At 36.1% G+C, this 26,469-nt stretch overlaps 1 long non-coding RNA gene across 1 annotated transcript in view; it reads right to left on the minus strand.

Moving 5' to 3' along the window:
- The window catches only part of LOC111547283, a 337,398-nt gene that overhangs the window by 109,172 nt on the left and 201,757 nt on the right, over positions 1-26,469 (minus strand). The window contains exon 4 of the long non-coding RNA XR_002733077.1: positions 6,656-6,760. This is a non-coding gene — a long non-coding RNA (uncharacterized LOC111547283). The remainder of the gene's footprint in view (positions 1-6,655; positions 6,761-26,469) is intronic.

Consider the following 26,469-nt stretch of genomic DNA (forward strand, 5'->3'; position numbering starts at 1 on the left):
TGGCTCATTAAGGGACAAAGTAAATGAGATCTTCACTAGACAGTGACTAGGCATTCATTAGGAGACGGGGGGAGGCCAAAAAGTCTTCCAGATGCCAACACCATTACTTCTCTTGGGCTGACAAGCTCTCAATTTGCCTAGATTTCTCTACTGCTCTAATTGGTTGATTTACTCATTCATTCACCATACAGTCCCTCACTAATATTCACCGCAAACTTATATTTGCTAAGGATTATATATATTTTTAATATACATATAAATAATATATATAATTTCTTCACACACAGTTTTCTTGACAAATTATTATTAAAAATTTATGTGATACTACTGACATTACACATTTATATGGTTTTTATTTCATATAAATCATAGGCAGGGAGAATTGATGAGTTGACAGGTTTAAAGACAAAAGGAAGGTAACAATGATTGGGGGCAAGAAGGCAGAAAGCAAGTGAGAAATAAGAAAGAAAATAAGGGCGGAGCAAGATGTCCGAATAGGAACAGCTTCAGTCTCCATCTCCCAGCGCGAGCGACACAGAAGACCGGCGATTTCTGCATTTTCAACTGAGGTACTGGGGTCATCTCACTCGGGAGTGCCGGACAATCGGTGCTGGTCAGCTGCTGCAGCCCGACCAGCGAGAGCTGAAGCAGGGCGAGGCATCGCCTCACCTGGGAAGCGCGAGGGGGAAGGGAGTCCCTTTTCCTAGCCAGGGGAACTGAGACACACAACACCTGGAAAATCGGGTAACTCCCACCCCAATACTGCGCTGTAACACAGGCACACCGGAGATTGTATCCCACACCTGGCCGGGAGGGTCCCACGCCCACGGAGCCTCCCTCCTTGCTAACACAGCAGTCTGCGGCAATCTAACCGCAAGGCAGCAGCGAGGCTGGGGGAGGGGCGCCCGCCATCGCTGAGGCTTAAGTAGGTAACTAAAGCCGCTGGGAAGCTGGAACTGGGTGGAGCTCACAGCAGCTCAAGGAAACCTGCCTGTCTCTGTAGACTGCGCCTCTGGGGACAGGGCTCAGCTAAAGGAGTAGAAGCCTGTGAAACGCGAACGACTCTGTCTGACAGCTTTGAAGAGAGCAGTGGATCTCCCAACACGGAGGTTGAGATCTGAGAAGGGGCAGTCTGCCTGCTCAAGTGGGTCACTGGCCCCTGAGTAGCCTAACTGGGAGACATCCCCCACTAGGGGCAGTATGACACCCCACACCTCACAGGGTGGAGTACACCCCTGAGAGGAAGCTTCCAAAGCAAGAATCAGACAGGTGCACTCGCTGTTCAGCAATATTCTATCTTCTGCAACCTCTGCTGCTGATACCCAGGCAAACAGGGTCTGGAGTGGACCTCAAGCAATCTCCAACAGACCTATAGCTGAGGGTCCTGACTGTCAGAAGGAAAACTATCAAACAGGAAGGACACCTATACCAAAACCCCATCAGTACGTCACCATCATCAAAGACCAGAGACAGATAAAACCACAAAGATGGGGAAGAAGCAGGGCAGAAAAGCTGGAAATTGAAAAAATAAGAGCGCATCTCCTCCTGCAAAGGAGCACAGCCCATCGCCAGCAACGGATCAAAGCTGGTCAGAGAATGATTTTGATGAGATGAGAGAAGAAGGCTTCAGTCCATCAAACCTCTCAGAGCTAAAGGAGGAATTACGTACCCAGGGCAAAGAAACTAAAAATCTTGAAAAAAGAGTGGAAGAATTGACAGCTAGACTAATTAATGCAGAGAAGGTCATAAACGAAATGACAGAGATGAAAACCATGACACGAGAAATACGTGACAAATGCACAAGCTTCAGTAACTGACTCGATCAACTGGAAGAAAGAGTGTCAGCGATGGAGGATCAAATGAATGAAATGAAGCGAGAAGAGAAACCAAAAGAAAAAAGAAGAAAAAGAAATGAACAAAGCCTGCAAGAAGTATGGGATTATGTAAAAAGACCACATCTACGTCTGATTGGGGTGCCTGAAAGTGAGGGGGAAAATGGAACCAAATTGGAAAACACTCTACAGGATATCATCCAGGAGAACTTCCCCAACCTAGCAGGGCAGGCCAACATTCAAATTCAGGAAATACAGAGAACGCCACAAAGATACTCCTCCAGAAGAGCAACTCCAAGACACATAATTGCCAGATTCACCAAAGTTGAAATGAAGGAAAAAATCTTAAGGGCAGCCAGAGAGAAAGGTCGGGTTACCCACAAAGGGAAGCCCATCAGACTGACAGCAGATCTCTCGGCAGAAACTCTCCAAGCCAGAAGAGAGTGGGGGCCAATATTCAACGTTCTTAAAGAAAAGAATTTTCAAACCAGAATTTCATATCCAGCCAAACTAAGTTTCATAAGTGAAGGAGAAATAAAATTCTTTACAGATAAGCAGATGCTTAGAGATTTTGTCACCACCAGGCCTGCCTTACAAGAGACCCTGAAGGAAGCCCTAAACATGGAAAGGAACAACCGGTACCAGCCATTGCAAAAACATGCCAAAATGTAAAGACCATCGAGCCTAGGAAGAAACTGCATCAACTAATGAGCAAAATAACCAGTTAATATCATAATGGCAGGATCAAGATCACACATAACAATATTAACCTTAAATGTAAATGGACTAAATGCTCCAATTAAAAGACACAGACTGGCAAACTGGATAAAGAGTCAAGACCCATCAGTCTGCTGTCTTCAGGAGACCCATCTCACATGCAGAGACATACATAGGCTCTAAATAAAGGGATGGAGGAAGATCTACCAAGCAAATGGAGAACAAAAAAAAGCAGGGGTTGCAATCCTAGTCTCTGATAAAACAGACTTTAAACCATCAAAGATCAAAAGAGACAAAGAAGGCCATTACATAATGGTAAAGGGATCAATTCAACAGGAAGAGCTAACTATCCTAAATATATATGCACCCAATACAGGAGCACCCAGATTCATAAAGCAAGTCCTTAGAGACTTACAAAGAGACTTAGACTCCCATACAATAATAATGGGAGACTTCAACACTCCACTGTCAACATTAGACAGATCAACGAGACAGAAAGTTAACAAGGATATCCAGGAATTGAACTCATCTCTGCACCAAGCGGACCTAATAGACATCTATAGAACTCTCCACCCCAAGTCAACAGAATATACATTCTTCTCAGCATCACATCACACTTATTCCAAAATTGACCACATAATTGGAAGTAAAGCACTCCTCAGCAAATGTAAAAGAACAGAAATTATAACAAACTGTCTCTCTGACCACAGTGCAATCAAACTAGAACTCAGGACTAAGAAACTCAATCAAAACCGCTCAACTACATGGAAACTGAACAACCTGCTCCTGAATGACTACTGGGTACATAATGAAATGAAAGCAGAAATAAAGATGTTCTTTGAATCCAATGAGAACAAAGATACAACATACCAGAATCTCTGGGACACATTTAAAGCAGTGTGTAGAGGGAAATTTATAGCACAAAGTGCCCACAAGAGAAAGCAGGAAAGATCTAAAATTGACACTCTAACATCACAATTAAAAGAACTAGAGAGGCAAGAGCAAACACATTCAAAAGCTAGCAGAAGGCAAGAAATAACTAAGATCAGAGCAGAACTGAAGGAGATAGAGACACAAAAAACCCTCCAAAAAATCAATGAATCCAGGAGTTGGTTTTTTGAAAAGATCAACAAAATTGACAGACCGCTAGCAAGGCTAATAAAGAAGAAAAGAGAGAGGAATCAAATAGACGCAATAAAAAATGATAAAGGGGATATCACCACTGACCCCACAGAAATACAAACTACCATCAGAGAATACTATAAACACCTCTATGCAAATCAACTAGAAAATCTAGAAGAAATGGATAATTTCCTGGACACGTACACTCTCCCAAGACTAAACCAGGAAGAAGTTGAATCCCTGAATAGACCAATAGCAGGCTCTGAAATTGAGGCAACAATTAATAGCCTACCCACCAAAAAAAGCCCAGGACCAGATGGATTCACAGCTGAATTCTACCAGAGGTACAAGGAGGAGCTGGTACCATTCCTTCTGAAACTATTCCAATCAATAGAAAAAGAGGGAATCCTCCCTAAATCATTTTATGAGGCCAACATCATCCTGATACCAAAGCCTGGCAGAGACACAACAAAAAAAGAGAATTTTAGACCAATCTCCCTGATGAACATCGATGCAAAAATCCTCAATAAAATACTGGCAAACCGGATTCAGCAGCACATCAAAAAGCTCATCCACCATGATCAAGTGGGCTTCATCCCTGGGATGCAAGGCTGGTTCAACATTCGCAAATCAATAAACGTAATCCGGCATATAAACAGAACCAAAGACAAGAACCACATGATTATCTCAATAGATGCAGAAAAGGCTTTTGACAAAATTCAACAGCCCTTCATGCTAAAAACGCTCAATAAATTCAGTATTGATGGAACATACCTCAAAATAATAAGAGCTATTTATAACAAACCCACAGCTAATATCATACTGAATGGGCAAAAACTGGAAAAATTCCCTTTGAAAACTGGCACAAGACAGGGATGCCCTCTCTCACCACTCCTATTCAACATAGTGTTGGAAGTTCTGGCTAGGGCAATCAGGCAAGAGAAAGAAATCAAGGGTATTCAGTTAGGAAAAGAGGAAGTCAAATTGTCCCTGTTTGCAGATGACATGATTGTGTATTTAGAAAACCCCATCGTCTCAGCCCAAAATCTTCTTAAGCTGATAAGCAACTTCAGCAAAGTCTCAGGATACAAAATTAATGTGCAAAAATCACAAGCATTCTTATACACCAGTAACAGACAAGCAGAGAGCCAAATCAGGAATGAACTTCCATTCACAATTGCTTCAAAGAGAATAAAATACCTAGGAATCCAACTTACAAGGGATGTAAAGGACCTCTTCAAGGAGAACTACAAACCACTGCTCAGTGAAATCAAAGAGGACACAAACAAATGGAAGAACATACCATGCTCATGGATAGGAAGAATCAATATCGTGAAAATGGCTATACTGCCCAAGGTTATTTATAGATTCAATGCCATCCCCATCAAGCTACCAATGAGTTTCTTCACCGAATTGGAAAAAACTGCTTTAAAGTTCATATGGAACCAAAAAAGAGCCCGCATTGCCAAGACAATCCTAAGTCAAAAGGACAAAGCCGGAGGCGTCACGCTACCTGACTTCAAACTATGCTACAAGGCTACAGTAACCAAAACAGCATGGTACTGGTACCAAAACAGAGATATAGACCAATGGAACAGAACGGAGCCTTCAGAAATAATGCCACACATCTACAACCATCGGATCTTTGACAAACCTGACAAAAACAAGAAATGGGGAAAGGATTCCCTATTTAATAAATGGTGCTGGGAAAATTGGCTAGCCATAAGTAGAAAGCTGAAACTGGATCCTTTCCTTACTCCTTATACGAAGATTAATTCAAGATGGATTAGAGACTTAAATGTTAGACCTAATACCATAAAAACCCTAGAAGAAAATCTAGGTAGTACCATTCAGGACATAGGCATGGGCAAGGACTTCATGTCTAAAACACCAAAAGCAATGGCAGCAAAAGCCAAAATTGACAAATGGGATCTAATTAAACTAAAGAGCTTCTGCACAGCAAAAGAAACTACCATCAGAGTGAACAGGCAACCTACAGAATGGGAGAAAATTTTTGCAATCTACTCATCTGACAAAGGGCTCATTTCCAGAATCTACAAAGAACTCAAACAAATATACAAGAAAAAAACAAACAACCCCATCCAAAAGTGGGGAAAGGATATGAACAGACATTTCTCAAAAGAAGACATTCATACAGCCAACAGACACATGAAAAAATGCTCATCATCACTGGCCATCAGAGAAATGCAAATCAAAACCACAATGAGATACCATCTCACACCAGTTAGAATGGCAATCATTAAAAAATCAGGAAACAACAGGTGTTGGAGAGGATGTGGAGAAATAGGAACACTTTTACACTGTTGGTGGGATTGTAAACTAGTTCAACCATTATGGAAAACAGTATGGTGATTCCTCAAAGATCTAGAACTAGATGTACCATATGACCCAGCCATCCCACTACTGGGTATATACCCAAAGGATTATAAATTATGCTACTACAAAGACACATGCACACGTATGTTTATTGCGGCACTATTCACAATAGCAAAGACTTGGAATCAACCCAAATGTCCATCAGTGACAGACTGGATTAAGAAAATGTGGCACATATACACCATGGAATACTATGCAGCCATAAAAAAGGATGAGTTTGCGTCCTTTGTAGGGACATGGATGCAGCTGGAAACCATCATTCTTAGCAAACTATCACAAGAAGAGAAAACCAAACACCGCATGTTCTCACTCATAGGTGGGAACTGAACAATGAGGTCACTTGGACTCGGGAAGGGGAACATCACACACTGGGGCCTATCATGGGGAGGGGGGAGGGGGGAGGGATTGCACTGGGGAGTTATACCTGATATAAATGATGAATTGATGGGTGCTGACGAGTTGATGGGTGCAGCACACCAACATGGCACATGTATACATATGTAACAAACCTGCACGTTATGCACATGTACCCCAGAACTTAAAGTATAATAAAAAAAAAAAAAGAAAGAAAATAAATATTTACTTACCTACCATTCCCAAGAATTGCAGGAGGCTGTGACAATGGTTCAAGCCCTCAGTTTGCAGATGAGTTGAGACCGGCTCAGTTTCTTTCTAAAGTTTAGTGCTGTTGGCTATAAAGCAGAAATAATGAAATGAGATTATGCATATAAAAAGTGTTTTCTGCAAACTGTGACACATTAAACAAGTGTTAATTGTAATTTTTATTATCTTTAGTTCCTTTATCTCACATTAGTTTGAAGTTAAAGGACATGAATCATTGCTATGACCTCCTTTGTGTACTGGACACTTCAATGTGGCTGACTGACTAATTTGACGAGTGAAGAATTAGCTAAAGAGACGGGGCCAGCTCCACATATAGACAAATATTGCTGTGCTTTTTAGAAGGACCAGAAGGCCTCATGAGCATAAACAACTACCTTTATTTCCTGGTTCCTGCCTAAAATTTGTTAAATATTCATCTCTTCAGGTAAAATCTCTGTTTCTTTAAAACAAAAATATCATTGGAAGGGTATCTTACCCATAATTTATTTTCAGTCATTTGGAAGTCAGACTTACAAAGAATCAGGAAGACAATCTCAGTGATGTGAGGCCCAAAGACACTTGCTATCCCAGACAGAAAGGAGAGAGTGTGCACTGGGAAGGCTGATAACCAAGACAGCGAGTTGCCTAATTCACAACTTTCCTTGCAGCTAGTTTCCACCCCTAATGTCCCTGAATTTTAGCGATATTCTCTACTTTCTGAGTTTGAACACTTCAGGACATTTTTGGAATTAAGCCATATTTCTCATATGTGTAAGATATAACCTGTAATTCAAGTTTTTGAATAAAAATGGATATTTGCAATTCCCCCAGTCAGAAGACACCTGCTTTTTAAAAAATTTTATGCACTTAAAGTGAAAAAAGTGCCTGAGGTTTTCAACAGAGCTGTGGTTACAGGTTGAAAACTTCAGGCTTGTCACTGTTAAAAGGTTCTCACTAAGCTGAATGCACGTTTTAGAACTCTTCTGCCCAAACCCTGTAAAAGTTAAAACTTGAATCTATTTATCTAAGGAAAACCCTACCTGTTTGTCACACGTATATTCATCTATTACTGTTTTCAATCAATAGAATTTTACCTTAAGCAAATCAGTGATGCTATAAAATTACACACATTGGTAGAAACACCAGAAACAAAGTGCGAGACGAAGTTATCTGATTGCCAGTCTTGAAAATGTTTGTTTCTAAGATTATGTATATATACACTCACATGTAAGAAAAAATGTAGAAAGTCTGATATAGTAAAGTGACTAAGATCCTAGAGTCAGACAGACTGGTTTCAAATCCCAGCTCTATTTGTATTATCTATTTAGCATTAAAGAAATTTCTCAAACTTTCTATGCCTCAGTTTCTTCTGTAAAATGACTATAATAACATTAACTCATAGTCTTATTGTGAAGCTTATATGAGATAAATCATATAAGACAATGTATCTAGCACCAAAATATACCTATATTTCAATAAACGTTAGCTAGCATTATTATTGTTATTATTATCAGAATGAATAAGAGCTGAATATTGTAAGTGGAATGCCTCACAAAATGGGAACAAAAATATCATCCAAAATAGTTACTTAACTCTTGCAGTCATGTGAAGAAAAGAGGAAAAAATATCTCTACTATATCCTGAAATCTAAAAACCATATTTCAAATTGACAGGCTCAATCATGCACTCCTCCAACGATTCAGGATGGAACAAAAGGAGAATGCTGAACACAAGTTAAAAACAGGAATCACGCCAACTACAGCATTTTCTCAAAAAAATTTTCCTTTAAAACTGCCAAAAAGTTTCATGTGTTAATAATTACAGGAATCTCATAGATCAAATTGTTTCAAATCAGAATGTCTTACACTTAACCAATATGTTTTCTAATCTTGCCAGAGGTAACATACATCTTTACGGTATGCTGAAAAGACCACAAGAACTCAGAGACTTCCTGGAGTGTTTGATCTGACAAATTAGATATTTTAAAAGAGTTTACATGCTTATAAATAAGACTACCTCAACAGGTTTAAGAGTGCTAGCTGGAGACCACCCACCTGATGGACAAAACTTGTGAAAAGCAAGTCATCTCAGTGCAGTCTACCAGGAATACAGACCTCTGAGGTACTCCAGAGATCTCTGAAAGAAAATCTCTCACTCCAAATCTAAACTAATGGAAATTTAGTGGAAGTCCATGTATGATTTGATGATAGAGCTCAAAATAAAACTTTTTCAACTAATGCACATAGGTTATTCTGGTCAATAGATTATTCGAGAGCATACGAAATGCCACAGTTCAATGTTTAATAAAACAATTCAAATGAGAAATATACAGAATGCAGTCAGGGCTAAAAAAAAAACTATACAGTCTCTCTTGCCTTTCCCCTTAGCCAATCACTGACTTAGGTTAACTTTATTTCCTAAGCAACTCTTTAACTTTCCCTGCTTTCCATCTCATTACCACTGCCCTTATTCAGTCCCTCAAACATGTCTTAAACCTGGAGTAAGATAATATAATGGTGTATAAGGATATAAGGAGAGAGGCCAACTTTACTTTCCTGTACCTTTCCTCCAGTCTTGCCCTGCCATCCATCTAAAATGCTAATCTGAGTTTATCATTCCCTGCTTAAAGTCTTCCAAGGGCTCCCTGAGCCTTTGGGATAAAGAACAAACTGCTTAGCATGACAGCCAAGGTCACGGTCTCCCACATCCCATCCCCCAAGCCTCCTACACAATTTGTCTCATAGGCAATACTGAATGTCTCTAATACTTCGAACATGCCCTGTTGACTCACACCCCTCCTCTACATCTTGGCATATATAATTCGCTCTGCCTGAAATGTCTGCATAAAAACTCCTACTCGCTCATCTTTCAAATTTCGACTCAAATGTTATCTCTTTTTCTTGCTTGGTTTTTTTTCTCTGCTCTCATTTTACTTTGAATATAACCATGAGAGTTGCTTATCTTATTGTTTTGTAAAATGGTTTGTTTTCCAGTTTGCATCATGGCTCTGCTGTAAAGTCCTCCAACCTTGATATTATTAGGGTTTGTATTTCCTTTGTATATAGTGCCTGGCCAAAAGGAGGAACTCAAGGACAGAAAAATTGAACAAAAGAAGGAAGAGAGGCAAGGAAGGAGGGAACAAAGGAGGAAAGGAGGAAGACTATGCTTGCAAAATATGAGGATTATTTGATTATCAAAGGCAACTTCTTGGACTAAGAACGCACATAAATTGAAGGATGGATAGATACGTAGTGGATGCATGGATGGATGGATGGATGGATGGATGGATGGATGGATGGATCGATGGATGGATGGATGGACAGATGATTGATAGATGATAGAAATATAGAGATAGAGAGAGAGAGATAGAGAAAGAGAGAAAGAAAAACTCCTGATACAATACAAACTTAATTGTCAGGATCTCTAATGTAAATGTCACTTTATTGACCTTTCAGAATTTATCAGCCAAAACTTCTAAAACTTCATACATTGATCTTTTCTGGAGTGAGAGGAAAAGGACATGTTTCAAACAACAAATAACAGGATAAATAACTCCAAAGTGCTTTGGAATGACAATAAGAGACTAATCATCTCTGATTGAGTCAAAGTAAATAAAGTTTAAAATTTTTAACAGCATATATATTCCGATAAAATGATGGTCTCACTTTGATTGAAGTGTGTTATTTATCCTGTATGTCTTTATCCTTTTAGGGACTGAATTTGAGACAGAAATGATAATTGCATTTTTCATAAGCCTAGAATGGCTGTAGGTACACCATTCTGTGCACCAGAATAAGAAAGTATCTTGGCTTTGTGAAGTGAGATTATCTGTCAGTAGAAAAAGAAATATGCCTTTCTTTTCTATTTCACAGAATTTCTCCTGCTGTTAGGATCTGACTTGGCTGACTGGTAAGAACATGTTATATATCTTAATAATCTTCTTTCCTAAAATTTTGTTTACTATAAAAAAAATTCAAAGTATCTTAGCCAACCTTGAATTCTAAGTTAAAGTCATTATTCTGAACTTTAAAACTTAACTTTAGATGTTTCACAGATATATGATAGAAGCATATCATAAATATTTAAGCTATCTTTCTAAAGATTTAAATATTCAGTTTAGGTTTATAAATATGGTACCTGGCCTTAAGAAATTTACAATCCAGAAGGAGAGATAAGGCAAATACATAAATCATGGTCATGCAAGAAAAACGTAGGATCCATATTATAATAGAGTTATAAATAAATATGGTATAAGACCACAGAAGAGAAAGCAATTAATTCTACATGGAAAGATCATAATTATGCATAAAAATTTATGTGGAAGAAGACCGTGATGCATTCCCTAAACTTTTACGGCCTGATTTAGATGTCAGAACAACAAACTCTTTCTGTCCAGGACTCAGCTGAGATATTTCCTCCACAAATTTGATTTGGGTGGAAGGTGGCATTTTGGCTGGCTAGAATAAATGCAGACAGCTTCACACACCATTCTCCCTTTCCCATCAGGGAAGGACCTAGAAATGCATGGGAGCTTGGGTTTTGTAACTAGAGAATGGAGGAATGTGTTTGCCTTAGGGTAGAAGGGGCAGATGAGAGAAGGATGGCCATCATAGTTTATTTACAGTCTGTCTGGCCTGTGGACTCGTTTTAAATCATATTTGGCAAAAAAAAAAAAAAAAAAAAAGCCAGGTGCGGTGGCCTGTGGTCCCAGCACTTTGGGAGGCCAAGGCGGGTGGATCACTTGAGGTCAGCAGTTAAAGCCTGGACTAGCAAAGATGGCAAAACCCTGTCTCTACTTAAAAACACAAAAATTAGCTGCACATGGTGGTGCACACCTGTAATCCCAGCCACTCAGGAGGCAGAGTTTGCAATGAGCCAAGATCATGTCACTGCACACCAGCCTGGGTGACAGGGCAAGATTCTGTTTTATATATATAAAACATATATATATATATAAATATATTCATACTTACATATATACACTATATATGTATATATACACATATATGTATATGTATATATACGTGTGTATATACCTATACACCTGTATATACACACGTATATATACCTACAGTACATATATACCTGTATATATACATGTATATATATGTATACATTTCAGACCCTCAGAATTGTTTTTCCTGATATGTACTGTGATTCTGGGCAAGTCATAATAGGTAAACCCTAGTAATATCTTTCAAGAGGAGCAATGGACACAAGCAAAATGCTTTAACCCTGAGGAAGAAAAAATAAAAGCCTGGCATTTTTAAGAGTGCCCTTCTGCACTTCTGTACATAGAACCCATGAGTTGCTGGGTGCTAACCCTGCACAGAACACTGGAAGCTTACCTTGAATATGGATAGTGGTTTTTTTGAGGAGGAAGGAAACAGCAGCTGGTCTTGACTCAGTGAATGCTACAGCGCTAGAGAAGGTTAACGTGGATGCCACAGTGGGGCTCCAGGTGACTCAGTGACAGTTCCATGAGAAAGTCTGTTCTGGGAATTGCTGAGAAATTCCCGTTATGCTGGTCAGCCTGACCTCTGACTCAGGCAGACCTGTTTCAAATCTCACTTCTTGTACCAATTAGCTAAAACCTTCTGGTCTCAACTAATTTAAATTTCCTAAGTCTCCATTTCCTCAACTATAAAATGAGGATAACAACATCCACTTTGTAAGACTATTGTCAAAATTAAATGAGACATACTTAAATAATACATTGGTAATTCCTGATTAGATAAAAGGACTCATTGAGGGATAATGTTTTATTATTGAAATTATTGTTTTATAAGCATGCTAACAGCCATTAACAATACAATAATTGCATTTGCTCATGCTGACATTTTTAACTCAAAGAGCACAAGCTTTCAGAGCTGAGAGTTAACCTTTCAATTACTTCATCTGATCTTTTCTTTTACAAATTAAGAAAACATGGTCCAGAACTGTTCAAAGTTCCCCAAAGTAAGTCCTACAGGCACGTAGTGGAAGACTCAGAGCTAGAACTCAAGGAGTCTATTGTTCTTTCTATTCTCAGTTTTGTACCTCTTATTCTAAAAGATAAATCAGCTTTTAATGTATCTTTCTCACACTTAGAAACCAGGACTTTTGTGAATAAAATAAATCTAGGACCCCATGTGGCTCAGGCTTAACTCAAAGTCACATTCAAAGCAGCACAGCACAGCAACAAAAAGTAATTTTGAAATAATTGCAGTCTTTCCTTGCATATCAAATAAAATTTAAGAGACTTAATTTACAACCCAGAGCAACGTTATAAAAATCATTTTTTTCTCTTCTTCCATTCTCTTGCACTGCAATTATTCTCTATTGCCTCATCCACCAATCCAGAAAAATGTTTAATGTTGTTACCAAGATTTCCCAGCACTCTGCCCTTCTGTGTGTTACCTCTCCATCCCACTTCCTCTTTTTTCCTAATTCACTGAGCATCACCTCCAGAACAGGAAGAGACCAAGACGATTTCAGCTCCCACCCACTCTCCACCTGCCAGCTGCTGCAGGGCCGCTAGAGGTGCCCTTTACTTTGTGTTCTTCTGATACATCCTCCCTTCTCACTTCCCCTTAGGATCACTCCTATCTCATGAGACATTCTTGTGAGGACTTTCTGGAGAATTCTTCATCTCATTACAATTTCAAATTTTAACTGTTACATAAAACTAGAAGTTTCACCTATGTCTCTAAAAAAAATACCACTTCAAATTTAGTAGCTAGAAAACCAAACATTTTGTGCTGTCTTTGAGAGTCTAGCAAGAGAGTGCAATTACCCACATACCATTCATGAAAGAAAATATCTGAAAGTGCAGCCCTCTTCACACAAATGTACTGCTTTGAAATAAATCCACAAGGAATTTTGAGGGAGGAAGGCAACCACTTAGGTAAATGGATCAAATTGTAAATCAATGGGTTTAGCACTGTTGCAGCTACATCATTCCAACATCTTGGTCTTTATGTTATTTATAGTACTCTAAAAATAATACATACTAACCACATATTTTATATGTACACATCAATATAAAAAAGTGTAATACTAATGCACAATAAATAAAGCAATGAAAAGAAATCAAATATATTCAGATACAAATGAAATTATCTGAGGAAGCATTTTCTCTTTTAGTCCAAATCTAACTTAAGTTTATTTCATTGCCAGGCAGCTAGAGGATAAGATACAGAGAAACAGGTGAAGGATCTACCTTATAGACTCTTTGGTGGTACTCTTTTTATTTGGATATATAGACATTCATGTCTATTATTGAGTCTATAATTCTAGGTTTGGGTTAGAGTTTTGTCTTCCACTTATACTCTCTCTTTAGGCCAAAATTCATGACTTAAAGCTTTTGGTCGGGTCCATGTGGCTAGTATACACAATAATATCTAGCCTTCTTTTATTCTAACAAAGTTTTCAAAGTCCTATTTACATTTATTAAAAGATGAGAAATATTAGACAGGAAACTTTGTAAGGAGATTAATAAAGGATCTGCCTTATAAGTTTTACAAACAATGGAATGCAGTGTTTCTCCTTAAGAACACTTAAATACTATTCCGTTTTTCAAGCAAATAAAAACATGGCTCATTAGTATTAAACTGAATAAGTTATAAGGCCCATTCTTACATACATTAACTTTTCAACACACCTACTGAAAATTAAAACCCTGATGGAGGGGTGATGGTTTGAAAATTTGAATTTCCTGCAAATATTTTCCTTTACCTAAAATATTTACATTTATATTTGTACTAGCAATGCCCCAGATTACTTAGAAAAATCTATATGTTACTTATTAACAATGTTCTTTTTACCTTACAAACAACCATTTTACTAAATGATAATCATGTCATTACTAAGTACCATAAGCACCTAATTACTAATACTTTGGATTCTAATTCCAAGGAAAAAAAAAATCCCTGAGATATTTTAGTCTCTAAAAGGAGGAGGAAAAACAGAATCAAAGCAAGGGAGGGAAAAAGCCATGAGAAGAAAAAGAATAGAGAATGAAACTGATGTTAGGCCTTATGACCTACTAATGGATTCTTAAAGAAAGACTTTAAGGAGATTAATTTGAAAAGAACATGAAGCGGAGCTGTGAGCAGTTAATATGTTGAACACTCACATTGTAGAGTAATAGGAGCTATTTTCTCAGTAAATGTGTTGCTAAAAGTCAAGAGTACTAATATATATATCCAACCATTCCCCATGAACAGTTTATAATTGTTCAAGAATAGACTCCCTCCCCCATGGCCTCTTCGTTTATCCCCTCATTCTTCCGCCATTGTTCTGCTTCTTTATGAACACAGCTCATTGAAGCTTGAAGACAAAAAGGCCCTAATCATGACTAGCAACGGGATTTGAAGCCAAAGTGAGAAGGCAAAAAAAAAAAGAAAAAGAAAACCCATATCATCTGTCATGCTGACATCTTCATGTCCAGCTTCTTGACCATGGTGGGCAATATTTATAAGTACTATTAATATTATTTGACAGTCATCAACTTACTGGTGTGAATTAAAAGACATAGGAATTAAATGCTTGTGAGTTCTGGGATTCTTACTTTTGGTGGTTTCTTTTTTTTATCTTACCCATGGATTAACTTTTAGTAAGGAAAAAAAACGGATGGATAAGCTATCTGTAATAAATCTGCATCCAGTTTGCAACCATGTAAGAATGATGCCAAAACACTTCTATTAATAAAAGCACAACAATTCCATTTTCTAAAGACAAAATTATAATGAAGAAGAAATTGGAAGTAAAATTGTCGATAATAATAAGATAAAAATCAGTAAATTCTCTAGTGTAATGTTAACAATAAAATGGAAGTTTACTCTTTCCTCACTAAGGGTAATGGTGGAATAGCTTGTTATCAGAGTGATCCCCTTGCCCAGAAAACCGTAAGCTATAAAAGAAGGACAAAGTACAACTGTGTAAAAGCAGCACAACAGCAGATCACAGCAGATTAATCTGCTGTAATTAAAGGCAGCAGCCAACAGCAGATTAAGACTGGAAGGGATTCAATTCTTGAGAGAAACGGACAGGTTAGGTAAGATAATATTTGTTCAGCTTTTTCCAAGGGCATTTCCCAGCCCAAGACAGAAATAGAAATAAAAAAAGAAAGCTGCCCTGGGAAGTCAGAGACACATGTAAGGGAAGATAGAGACTGGAAATTGAGGGACCCATGGCAGTGAATACCAAAAACTGTGTAGAAACTTCTCTAAAATTCTTGGTTGACTCCAGAACACATGGTGAGACAAGACTCCAAAGAGCCCAGGGAGTTTATCAACTGCTGAGAGTTTTAAAAAGCTAAGCAGAAACTTCTGCAGCTTCCCACAAGAGAGAGAGATACACTTTGGAGTTCACATTTTGCCAAGTTAGAGTGACTTTCCATTGAAACAAATATGAAGCATGTCTTAAGAATCAAGAGCAAATCAAATAAAGACCTATCCAACAATGCCTAAAACCAAGCTTCCACCATTCTTGATGAACGATATTAAATTTTTAAGGAAGAAAGAAACAACAACCTTACCCAATTTCTAAAAAGAGAAGGGAAGGGAAGGGAAGAAAAGAATAACAATTGTAAGACTAGGACAATCTTGATACAAAAATTGAAAAAAAAAAAATTATCCATGGAAGTGTGAGGTTCAGGTTAAGGGTTTTTTGTTTGTTTTGTTTTCTTTTGTGTTTATTTTTGTGGGTGTCCACTTACTACACCACCATTTGTTGAAAAATCTATCTTTTCTCTGTTTAATTGCTTTGTACCTTTATCAAAACATGAGCTGGGGGTATTTGTGTAGATCCATTTCTGGATTCTCTATTATTTTCCAATGATGTCTATCCCTTCACAAAAACCATGTGGTCTTGATTGCAGTAGCTATATAGTAGGCCTTAATATTGGGTAGGATGATTTTATTCTTCTATTTCAAGATTGATTTAGCTATACTAGGGACTGTACTTTTCCATGCAACTTGTGGAAAAATCTTATCTGTGTCTATAAAAAGACTTGCTCGGATTTTGATAGGAATCTCATTAATCCTATGATAAATTTGGAAAAAATTAACACCTTTACTATGTGAAGTCTTCCAATCCATGAACATGATGTATATAATCTCTACCTTTATTTAGGTGTCCTTTTATTCTTTCATCAACATTTTGTAATTTTCAGTATACGGATCTTATACCTGCTTTAAGTTTATACCTAATATGTCATATTCTCTGGGGTGATTATAAATGGCACTATATTTTTAATTTTGGTTTCACATGACCATTATTAGTATGTATAAATATAGTTGATCTCTTGTATCCAGTGAACTTACTGAACAAACTTACTAATGGGAGATTTTGTGTTGATTCCATCACTACATACATAATCATATCATTTACAAACATAAACTAATTTATTTGTTCATTTCCAATCTGTATGCCTTTCATTTCTTCTTCTTGTCATATTGAAGTGAAGATGGGCTTTTATTGAAGTGAAGATGGGCTTCCTTGCTTTCATCATGATCTTAGAAGGAAATCATTCCATTATTCATCATTAAGTATGATGTTAGCTATAAGTGTTTTGTAGAAACTATTTATGAATACAAGAAAGTTCCCCATCCATTCCTTGTATGCTGAAAGTTTTTAATGAAGGTTTATCAAATATTGTCAAGTACATTTTCTGCATTAATGTGTTCATGTGATTTTTCTTTTTTTAGCTTATTGATAGGGTAGATTATACTGATTGATTTTCAAATATTCACGTAGGCTTGTACTTCTGGAATACATCCCACTTGTTCATAGTACATAGTTTTATCCATTATTAGATTTGATTTGGATTTTTTATTTTTTGTCATTTTGTTTTCACCTTATTAATTTCAGTTTAATGTCACAAGAGCATTTAACATGAGATCAACCCTCTTCAATTTTTAAGTGTGCAATGCAGTATTGTTGACTATAGGTATAATGTTGTATAGAAGATCTCTAGAACTTATTCATCTTGCTTCACTGAAATTTTATGCTCCTTGATTAGTAACTGCCCAGCCCCTGACAACTACCATTCTACTCACATATAAGAGGAATCATGCATTATTTGTCTATGACTGGCTTATTTCACTTAGCATAGTAACCTCAAAATTTATTCATATAGTGTCATATTGCAGAATTTCTATTCTTTCTAAAGATCGAATAACACTTTATTATATATACAGATACCACATTTTCTTTATCCATTAATCCATTGAGGAACACATAGGTTGTTTTCACATCTTGGCAATTGTGAATAATGCTGCCACAAGCATGGAAGCGCACCACTATCTCTTCAAGATCTTGATTTTGATTATTTTATTTTTATATTTCAATTTTTTATTTCAGTAGATTTGGGAGTACAAGTGGTTTTTCTCAGAAATGGAATCACTGGATTATATAGTAGTTCTATTTCTAATAGTTTTAGGAACTACTATTGTTTTCCATATTTGCTGCACCATTTTGCATTCCCAATTGTAAAAGGGTTTCAGTTTCTTCACACCTATGTTAACACTTACCTTTTTCTTTTTGATGATATACGTCTTGACAGGTATGAGGTAATATCTCATTGTGGTTTTGATTTGCCTTCACTGATAATTAGTAACAGGATTTTTTTTCATATACCTGCTGACTGTCTGCATGTCTTCTTTGGAGAAATGTCTTTTTAAGTCTTTAGCCCATTTTTAAATCAGGCTACCAGGGGGTTTTTTGGCTGTCGAGTTGTAAGAGTTTCTCATATATTTTGGATATTACTGGTTAATCAGGTATAGTCAGCAAATATTTTCTCCCATTCCATACGTTACCCTTTCATTTTGTTATTTCCTTTGTTCTGCAAAAGGTTTTTTAGTTTGATGTAATCCCCACTCATCAATTTTTACTTTTGTTGCCTATGCTTTTGATGTCATATTCATGAAATCAGTGCCAAGACCAATGTCATAAAGCTTTTCTCTTATGTTTTGTTCTATGCCTTTTACAGTTTCAGGCCTTAATTTTAAGTCTTTAGTTTGAGCTGATTTTTGTTTATGGTGTAAAATAAAGGTCTAATTTCATTCTTTTGCAAGTGGATATTCAGTTTTATCAAAACCATTTTTTGAATAGACTCCTTTCCTTGTTGTGTTTTTTATTGTTTGTTTGTTTGTTTGTTTGTTTGTTTGTTTGTTTATTTATTTATTTATTTATTTATTTATTTATTTATTTTGAGGCAGGGTCTCGCTCTGTTGCTCAGGCTGGAGTGCAGTATCATGAACACAGCTCACTGAAGCCTCAACCTCCCGGGCTCAAGTGATCCTCGCACCTCAGCTTCCCGAGTAGCTGGGACCACAGACACATTCAACCACACCTAGCTAATTATTTTTATTTTTTGTAGAACAAGGTCTCACTATATTTCCCAGGTTGGTCTCAAACTCCTGGGCTCAAGCAGTCCTCTCACCTCACTCTCCCAAAGTGCTGGAATTATAGGCATGAGCCACTGTGCCTGACCCTCATAATGTATTCTTGACACCCTTGTCAAAGATCACTTGGTCATATATATGACATTTGTGTATATATATGTGTGTGTGTGTGTGTGTATATATGCATTTATGTATTTCTAGGGTCTCTATTTGGTTCTATTGATCCACAAGTCTGTCTTAACGCCTATATTATCCTGTTTTGATTATCGGAGCTTCATAATATAGTTTGAAACCAAGAAATGTGATGCCTTCAGTTTTATTCTTCTTTCTACAGAGTAATTTGGCTTTTTGTAATCTTTTGTAATTCCATATGAATTTTAGAACTTTTTTTCTCTTTCTGTACAAAATGCCCCTGGGATTTAGATAGGGATTGCATTACAACTGTAGATCACTTTTAGTAGTATGAACATTTTAACCATACCAACTCTTCCAATCTATGAATACAAGATGTCTTTCTCTTTGTGTCTTCTTTAATTTCTTTCATCAATGTTTTGTAGTTTTCAGTACAAAAGTCTTCTGCCTACTTAGTTTAGTTTATTACTATGTACTTTATTATTTTTGGTGCTATTGTAAATGAAAGTCTTGTTCTAATTTTCTTTTCCAATCACTCATCCTTAGTGTACAGAAACACAACTGATTTTTGATGGTGAGTGACTTTGTATCCTGCAATTCACTAAATTTATTAGTTCTAACAGTTCTTTTGGTGAAATCTTTAAAGTTTTCTACATATAACATTATGTCATCTGCAAACAAGACAGAGACAATTTTACTTTTTCCTCTCCAATTTGGATGCCTTTTCTTTCTTTTTCTTGCCTATGTTCTCTGGCTAAGACTTCCAGTACCATGTTGAATAGAAGGAGTGAGATTGGGCATACTTGTCTTGTTATTTATCTTGGAGGGAAAAGCTTTCCGTTTATCACAACTGAGTAGGATGTTACCTTTGGCTTTTTCTTACATAGCCTTATAATGTCTAGAAACTTCCCTTTGATTCCTACTTTGTTTAGCGTTTTTAATCCTGAAAAGATGTTGAACTTTGTGAAGGGTTTTTTTCTGGATCTAAGACAGTCATGTGATTTTTATCCAATACTCTATTAACATATTACATTAACTGAGTTTTACATGTTGAACAATCCTTGCATCCCAGGGATAAAATCCACTTGGTCCTGGTGTATGAGCCTTTTAATGTGCTGTTAAATTTTATTTGCTAGTATTTTGTTGAGAATTTTTGTATCTATACTCATCAAGAATACGGTTTATTGCTTCTTTTCATGTGGTATCTTTGTCTTACTTTGGTATCTGGATAACAGTGGCTTCATAAAATGAGATTCCCTTTTCTTTAATTTTAGAAGAGTTTGAGAAGTATTTATGTTAATTCTTTAAACATTTAGTAGAATTTACCATTAAAGCTACCTGGTCTGAAGATTTCCTTTGTTGGGAGGTTTTTAGTTACTGATTCAATCTCCATATTAGTTATAGGTTTGGTCACACTTTCTATTTCTCCATGATTCAGTTTTGGAAGGTTGTATGTTTTTTAAAACTTATCCACTTTTTTCCAGTTTATCCAATTTGTTAATATGCAAATTTTCTTAATTGTCTCTATGGTCTTTATTTTTGTACCATCGATTGTAATTTTTTTCTTTCATTTTTATTTTTTATTTATGTGAGTCTTTTCCCTTTTTCAGTTATTGTAGCTATCAATAAAAGTTGTCCATTTTGTTTAATTTTTTGAAAAATCAACTCTTCATTTGCTATTTCTATTATTCTCTATTTTCTATTTTATTAATATCTGCTGTAATTTTTGTAAATTTTTTTCCTTCCGCTAACTTTGAGCTTAGTTTATTTTTCCGTTTATACCTTCTTGAGGTATAAAGTTAGGTTGGTTGTTTGAGATCTTCCTTCCTGTTTAATGCAGGCTTTTATCACTATAAATTTCCCTCTTGGTGCTGCCTTTGCTGTATTCCTTAAGTTTTCGTATTTTGTGTTTTTGTTTTCATTTGTCTTATGGTATTTTCTAAATTCTTTTTTTATATCTTCTTTGACCCAATGATTATACAAGAGTGTGTAGTTTAATTTTCACATATTTGTGAATTTTCTAATTTTCTTTCTGCTATTGATTTCTTATTTCATTCTGTTGTGGTCAGAAAAGATACTTGATCTAATCTCAGTCTTCTTAAATTTGTTATGCTTTGTTTTGTGACCTAATGTGTGATTTACCTGGAAAAAGTTCTCTGTGCATTTGAGAAGAATGTGTATTCTTCAGCTTTTGGGTAGAATGTTCTGTATACTCTGTTAGGTCCATTTGTTTTATAGTGATCAGTTACACTGTTTCCTTATTGATATTCTGTCTGAATGTTCTATCAATTATGGAAGGTAGGTTATTGAAGTCTATTATTATATTGATGTCTATTCTCCATTCAGTGCTGTCAATGTCTGTTTTATATATTTAGATGTTCTGATATTGGCTGCATATATAATTGTTATATCTTCCTAGTAGATTGACCCTTTTATCATTATATAATGTCATTTTTTAATATCTTCTGGCAGTTTTTGTCTTAAAGTCCATTTCCTCTGATGTAAATATAGCCACCCTGCTCTCTTTTGGTTGCCATTTCTATGAAATATCCTTTTCCATCTCTTCACTTTCAGCCTATGTATGTCCTTAAATCTAAAGTGAATTTCGTATAAACAGCGCACAGTTAAGCCTTGTTTTTTAATCCATTCAGCCATTCTATGTCTTGTTATTATAGAATTCAATTCATTTTTCAATACAAGTAATTATTTATATGGAAGAAAGTACTATTGCCATATTGCTGTTTTCTGTTGGCACTTCCTGTAGGATCCCTTGTAAGGGAGGTGTAATAGTGATGAACTCCCCTCAGCTTTTCTTTGCCTGGAAAAGTGTTTAACTCTCCTTTAGTTTTTAAGATAGTTTTGCAGGCTGTCGTATTCTTAATTGACAATTTCTTGTAATTTTTTTGTCTTTTCCTCTCTTGCTCTCTTTCTTTGTATTTTTTTGAGTTTTTTCTATTGGTATGCTTTGGTTCTTTTATGTTTTCTGTGTGTGTAACTGTGTGCATGGGTTTTGTGTATGTATGTGGTTACCTTGAGGTTTACATAAAATATCTTATAGACATAGTCCATTTAAAGCTGATAACAACTTAATTTATATCACACACAATAACACTACACTTTAGCTTGTCCCCCTCCACACATATACTTTATGCTATAGTTGTCATAATTCACATCTATTTATATTGTATATCTTTAACATATTTTAGTTATGGATACTTTAATACTTTTGTCTTTTAACTTTTATGTTAGAATTAAAAGTGATTTCCTCAACACCATTATAGTAATACAGTGTCCTGTATTTGTCTAATACTTACAATTGTTTACCTTTACCACAATTTTTATACTTATGCTATTGTGTTGCCATTTAGTGCTTTTGTCTTTCAACTTTAAAAACTCTCTGTAGCATTTCTTGTAAAGCAGTTTTAATAATGATAAACTCTCTCCGCTTTTCTTTCCCTGGGAAAGTATTTAACTCTCCTTTATTTTTTAAGACAGTTTTGTAGGGTACAGTATTCTTGGTTGGCAGTTTGTTCTTTCAGTACTTTGAATATATCATTCTTCCTACTTCTAGACTACAAGGTTTCTGCTGGAAAATCCACTGATAGTTTTATAAAGGTTCTTTTGTACATAACAAGTAACTTTTTTCTTTTTGCTTTCAAAATTCTGTCTTTGTCTGACTTTAACAATTTGATTATGTGTCCTGGTATAGATTTATCTTATTTAGTGTCCTTTAGGATTCTTGGATCTGGAGGTCTGTTTTCCCCAGATTTGGAAACTAAAAATTAGCCCAGCTAATTTTTGTAGTTTTAGTAGACATCAAGTTTCACCATCTTGGCCAGGCTGGTCTTGAACTCCTGACCTCATGATCCACTCACCTCGGCCTCCCAAAGTGCTGGGATTACAGATGTGAGCCACCACACCTGGCCAAATAAGTGTTAATTTTTAAAAGCCAGATAGAATTCACCAGTGAAACTATTTTTGGTGAATTTTATTTTTAGGAGTTCTTAGTTACAAATTTAATTTCTTTGATGGTGATAGTATCATTTAGGTTGTTTATTTCATCTTAGTTGAAGTTTGATAGTTTGTGTTTTTGAGATTTTTTTCATCCATTTCTTCCATGTTGTCAAATTTGTGAGTATTACATTATTCATAGTATTTGTGTTATTCTTTTAGTGTCTGCATGACCTGTCATCATATCACCTATTCATTCCTGATACGGATGATTTTTGTCAGTCTTGCTAGAAATTATTGACTTTATTGGAGTCTTTCTTGTTATTTAGAAATATCTTCGGTGATTTTCTCTATGGTTTTCCTATTTTTTATTTCACTGATTTCTTCTCTTTGTTATTTCATCTTGCTGTTTGCTTTGGGTTTATTTTGCTCTCTTTTTCTAATTTTCAGATTTATCAACTTAGATTATTCATTTCAGACCTTCCTTTTTTCTAATGTAAGCATTTAGAACTATAATTTTTTTCATCAGCACTGCCTTAGTTACATCCCACATATTTTGATATATTTTACTTTCATTCAATTTTATCTATTTTTCTATTTACTTTGCAATTTTCTCTTTGATTCATGGATTATTTAGAATTCTGTTGTTTAATTTACTCATGTATAGAGACTTTCCTGTTATCTGTTACTGATTTCTTGTTTGTTTTTACTGTAACCAGAGAATAAACTGTACAATTTCATTTATTTTAAATATGTGAAGTTTTGTTTTATGGCATAGTATAGGGTCTATCTTAGTAAATGTTCCAAGAGCATTTGAAAAAACAATGTTTATTGTGCTGTTATTGCATGATGTATTCTATATAAGTGAAATAAATCCTTCTGGTTGATTTTATTGTACAATTCTATATCCTTGCTGTGTTTCTGTGTAGTATTTCTATCAATTGCTGAGTAAAGTCTTAAAGTCCCCAATTTATTTTGTATTTTCACATGACAGAAAGAGAGAAAGAACTAGCTCCCCTCCTCTTCTTATGAGGACATGAATCCCATCAGAGGGCTCTCTACTCAGGACCTTATCACCTCCCAACATCTTCACCTCCAAATACCATAACATTAAAGCTTCACCATGTGAATGTGCAGGGGACACAAACTCAGTCAATATCTGTCATTATTAACATGTTAGGGCTTACATTCTGCCATTATATTATTTGTTTTCTGTTTGTTTCCTCTGTTTATCTTGTCTTACCTTCCATTGAATTATTTGAATATGTTTTAAGATTTCATCCTGATTTATTTGTAGTTTTTGAAAATATCACTTTGTGGAGCTTTCTTAGTAGTTGCTCTGGGTATTAAAATACACATACATACATTTTCACAACATTTTACCATTTCAAGTGAAGTGTAGAAAACGTCTATTTAGGTCCTTTTTCCCCTCTATTTTTCAAGTATGATTGTCTTAAGTAGTTCCCTCTACATATATTGAGCACCAGATCAGTTGCTCTTATAACTTTTTCTTCAACCATCAAATATAATTTTAAAAACTTATGAGAAGTAGGATGGTCCATTATATCAGAGGCCCCCAACCCCTAGGCCACAGACCAGTACCAGTTCCATCACCAGTTAGGAAACAGGCCTCACAGCAGGTGAGTGGCAGAGGAAAGAGCTTCACCTCCTGAGCTCTGTCTCGTGTCAAATCAGCGGCAGCATTAGATTCGCACAGGAGCATGAACTCTACTGTGAACTGTACATGCAAGGGATGTAGGCTGTGCACTCCTTATGAGAATCAAATGCCTGATGAGCTGAGGTGGAACAGTTTCATCCTGAAACTATCCCCCACTAACCCAGTCTATGGAAAATTTGTCTTCCACGAAACCGGTCCCTGGTGTCAAAAAGGTTGGGGATCACTGCATTATATTCATCTCTATTTTTACACATTCTGATACTCTTCTTTCCTTTTGAAACCTTCACGTCTTACTCTGTTACTATCTTCTTCCTATTTAAAGAACTTTCTTTAGTCATTTTTAAAGTTAGATTTGCTGGCAACAAATTTTCTTAGGTTGCCTTCATCTGAGAATGTCTTTGCTTCTCCATTTCTGATAATATTTTTCCTGAATATGAGATTCATGGATGGTATTTATTTTCTTTTAATACTTGAAAAAAAAAATGCCACTTACTTCTGGCCTCCATGGTATCAAATGAAAAATCTGTTGTCATTCAAATTGATACTCCCATACAAGTAGTATGTTGCTTGTCTCAGGCTGTTTTCAAGACTTTTTTTTCTTTTGTCTTCAGTTTTCAGAAGTACAAATATGTTGTAGCTTGGCATAGATTTCTTGGGATTTATCTAATTTGGTATTTTCTTAGCTTCTTTTTACATAGATTTAAGTCTTTTGCTAAATTTGGGGAATTTTCAGCCTTTATTTCTTCAATAAATTTGTCAGGTTCACTCTCTCATCTCCTTCTGGAAATCTGATTAGAATGAATGCTTGCTTTATTGCTATTGTCCCACTAGTTTCTGAAATTCTGGGGGCTTTGCAGAGGTTGCATAAGTGAGTTGCTATTCTGTTTTCTTTCTGTTTTTCAGATTGAGTAATTTCTATTGATCTGTATTTTACTGATTCTATCCTTTTCATCTCCAATGTATTACTGTGGCTATCAAGAGAGCTTTTATGCTAGTTCTTATATTTGTCAGTTCTAAAATTTGTTTGGTTCTTCCATATAATTTCTATTTCTATGGTGAGATTTTTTCATTTGTTTTAAAAATTAATAACTGGTTTCTGAAATAATGTTATTATGAACCATTTAAAATCCTTGCTGGATGATTTTAGTATCTGATTAATCTCAGTGTTGGTGTCTATAGATTTTTCTTTCATTCATGTTGTTATTTTTCTAGTTCTTGGTATGATAACAATTTTCTATAATACTCTGGACATTCTGTATATTACGTTGTGACACTCTGGATGCTACTGAATCATTTTTTCAGCAGGCAGTCCCTCTTTTTAGGTATAACATAATGGATGGGTAGGTGTGTATGATCAGCTTCCCTCTGGGCCCTGACAGCAAACGTATACGGCTGACTTGTACTGTTTTGTTGGCTCTGAGTGGATTTTTAAGATCTAATCTGAGTTCCACTGCCACTAGCATAGACGACTGACTCACACCTCTTTGTTCCTACATTATGGAGTCAGAAACAGCTCTCCACTGAATCAAGGGAGATGATGGAAAATCAAGGTGCCAACTAACCTTACTTGCCTCCACCTCCTTCCACCTCATAATACTAGGTGAGGATATAGGATCAGTTCCCCACTGGGTTCTGCTTACATGGGATG

Source organism: Piliocolobus tephrosceles, chromosome 5 (genome assembly GCF_002776525.5).
Source record: "Piliocolobus tephrosceles isolate RC106 chromosome 5, ASM277652v3, whole genome shotgun sequence".
Lineage (NCBI taxonomy): Eukaryota > Metazoa > Chordata > Mammalia > Primates > Cercopithecidae > Piliocolobus > Piliocolobus tephrosceles.